The sequence below is a fragment of the Tasmannia lanceolata genome, unplaced genomic scaffold, assembly GCF_043159265.1.
Source record: "Tasmannia lanceolata isolate RefF3 unplaced genomic scaffold, GAP_Taslan_0.1 ptg000012l, whole genome shotgun sequence".
Taxonomy (NCBI): domain Eukaryota; kingdom Viridiplantae; phylum Streptophyta; class Magnoliopsida; order Canellales; family Winteraceae; genus Tasmannia; species Tasmannia lanceolata.
Genome location: NW_027518689.1, coordinates 3,129,875 through 3,133,389, shown reverse-complemented (window position 1 = coordinate 3,133,389; position 3,515 = coordinate 3,129,875).

Genomic DNA, 3,515 nt, shown 5'->3' with positions numbered 1-3,515 from the left:
TTTTTTTAAAAACCAGTTAGTGTGAAATATTGATCTTGATTCATAGATAAAGTTTCTAAATTTTCATTATGTTTAGTGATTAAAAGGATATTGCTCAAGTGTGAAAGATGTGGGGGCTTGTTAGGCAGAAAGTCATATGCGGAGCCTTCCCTCTATCGGTAAAAATAAAAAAATTCTTTTACTTTTTTATTCATTTTTGTGTTGATATTTATTTCTTTAGTAGTGAATTATATTTTCTTGATGTTGACTTATTTTTATTTCTCGCTCTTTGATTAAGGAACTAATGGGATGCTATTAAAAACCAACTTTATTGCTTTTTATTTCTCGCTTTTTGATTGAGGGACTAATGAGATGCTATTAAAAACCAACACTATGAATTCTTTTATTTTTGTTCCGGGGAGTTGAATTTTTTGAACTTAATTTGTAGTAAAAAAATTTATCTGAAAAAGAAGTAGCATTAACACACGTTGTGTGTTGCAGACAGTTGTAACTTCTATGTTTTCAACAGCAAGGTTTTAAATCTCGGTTTCGGTCATCAGCGAAACGTTTCGGTTTCGGTACGAAATTTCGGAGTGGGCAATTTGGCCTTATGTGACCAACCTTCTTTCAATTGTAGCATCTCATCTCCTTTTTACTTAAAGGTCTATTTCTTACTTGGCTAGAGTTGCCTCTTTTCTTGTACTTGAGAAATTTTTTGAATCTCTTAGTGAAGAGAGCAAAATCATCATCTTTGAAATTCCAAGGGTGGTCCCGAGTACGGCAACTATGAGGAGTGAGAAATTAGGTTGCAAACAAGTTTTAACTCTTTTGAAAACTCAAACCCAATTTTGGAAATTAAGAGATCAATAATAAAATTCAAGCACACAAGTTAAATCTAAAGTGCAAGTACAAATAAAGAGCAAGAGTAAGAGAGATTGCACCCGAGATTTAAAGTGGTTCGGTCCTCCAAACGCGAGGCCTACTCCACTCCACCAACCAAACCCGTTGATGGCTTCACTATGTGATCTTCTTAACTTCGGCGAAGATCGGTGCCGATTACAAATTCCGATTACCTTTAACCTTGGTGGCAATCTTCACCACGGAGAGTGGGCTACGCTTCTCCGAACACTCGCCCGATACAACGTTCTTGATAAGAAAGAAAGAACAAAAAATCCCTCACAAGGGTTTACAAGAATTGTAGAAGATGTACAAATTTAGCCTATGATCCAAATCCTAAGCTTTAGAGGATGAGAGGCATAATCAAGTTTGATTCACTCTTTGGATGTTCAAATGGAGTTTAAGAGTGTTAGTATTCCTCGTCTTGAAGTTTAGAATGCCCATATATATAGAAAAACCCAAATATGACCTTTTGGTGGCATAGTGGTAATTCTGAAAAAAAACACCAACGGATATAAATCTGACCGTTATTAGTGTTCTCGGAGTTCCGAGAATTTCTCTCGAAGTTCCGGGAATACAAACAGAAGATGAAAAATGTCTACTGGACCAAATCTCGGAGATCCGAGGATTTCATGGAGTTCCGAGCTCGGAGCTCCGAGAAGCCTATGTTGAGCAGATTTTCACTTCTTGTTTTTTGGGCTTCCAATTGTCAACCAAGTTGAGATTGCTATGAGGATTCTAAGGTGTTGGAACACCACAAGGACAATCTCTTATACATTTTAGGGTGTGTGAGATTAACTTAATTATGCCTCTAAAATCTAAAACTAAGATTGGATATTATACATTCAAATATGACTTTGGTCTTCAATGGATTCTTCAAGTCTTCATTTGTCTTGGACTTCGATGTCTTTGGCCTTCATGATGTGGTCCAATGGGATCTTCTTGGCCTCAATCCAAACAATGTTGTCTTAGCACCAATGTGATCTACAACTTAGACAATCAAACACATTAGTGATCATAAATCACTTGTGTATTGGAATCATCAAAATAAGATGGGAATGCTAAGGTGGAAACCATTGGGCTTACAATCTCCCCCTTTTTGATGATGACAAGCACAAGAGATTTTCCAATAAAAGCATACATATTTTTCTTATACTAGAATTCTCTCCCCCTTTGTCATCAATAAAAAAGATTGAGGTATAAGAGAAACAAAGGGATGAAATATGCAATTTAAGGCTCCCCCTTTTTCAAGGAAAAAGACAAACCTAGAACTCCCCCTAATTAGAATTTTTATTCAACATAAGAGGGGATATGAAACTAACCATAAAAAGATATTCAATTTAAGCATAAGCCCCTAATCTAAGCATATATGATGAAAATCATATGAGGGCTTTGGGAACCCAAGATTTCTTGGTTCCAACACTATCCCTAATCTTATATGCACATTGGAATTGGTAATGACCATTTATTCTACAATAATGGCATCTAACATGAGGGTTAGATACGCTAGTCCTATCATATGCATGTTTAGGTCTTTGACTAGTCTTCTTTAAGATTATGTCAATAATTTTGTCACCATTTAAGAATCCATTGAGACATAATCTTAACCTTTCATTTTCATTATGAAGATGGGTTATTTGATTTAGAAAATCATTAAATTCATCTTCATAAGATTTGGAAGAGGTTGCCACATCTTGGAGTTTTACAATTTGGCAAGTTTTCTCATCCAAACAACCCTTACGGGTTTCAATCTCAAGTTTAAAATTTTCAAATTGAGCTTGAGATTTGGAAGAAGATTCATTTTTCAAAAAATTAAGTTCATTTTCTAATTTTGAAATGGATTTCTTTTGAACTTTATTTTTAGAAATTTGAGAGTGCAAGGTTGAGCACAATTCATCATATGATATTTTTTCACTATCACTGCTAGATGAATAACACGAAGGGTTAGAGTTTACCTCCTCTTCATGGGTGAGTGCCATGAAGCAAAGATCATCTTTCTTTTCTTTCCTTCGCTTGAACTCTTTCCCGAGGTGCTAGTAGCATCCCATCCGGCGGCAAGAGCTTTATGTTTCTTCCATTCCTTCTTTCCCTTGTATTTTGAGGAAGATGACTTGAGAAGTGGACAATTCGGTCTTTTGTGTCCGGTCTTCTTGCAATTATAGCACCTTATTCCTCCTTCTACTTCACTTTCTTCTTTCTTCTTCGTTTTATCCTTTTTTATGTTTCTTTCTCCATAAGCTTTTAAATTTTCTTAAAGCTTCTTCTTCATCGCTATCCGCCTCGCTAGAGGATGATGAGTTCGCTTTGGAGGCTTTTAGAGCTAGAGATCGACTCTCTTGTCTTTCTCTTTCGGCTTCTTCTCCTCTTGTCAGCTAGTGAGGAGCATCTCATGGGTGATGAGAGATCCTACAAGCTCCTCCATGGTTAGCGTCTTGAGATTCTTTGATTCTTGTATGGCGGTTACCTTTGGATCCCAATATGGAGGAAGAGACCTAAGCAACTTACTCACAAGCTCATCAGTAGGATAAGATTTACCAAGATTTGCTAGTTCATTAGAAATTTTAGAAAAACGGGTATACATTTCGGAAATGCTTTCGTTTTGATCCATTCTAAACATTTCATATTTGCTCTTTAACAAG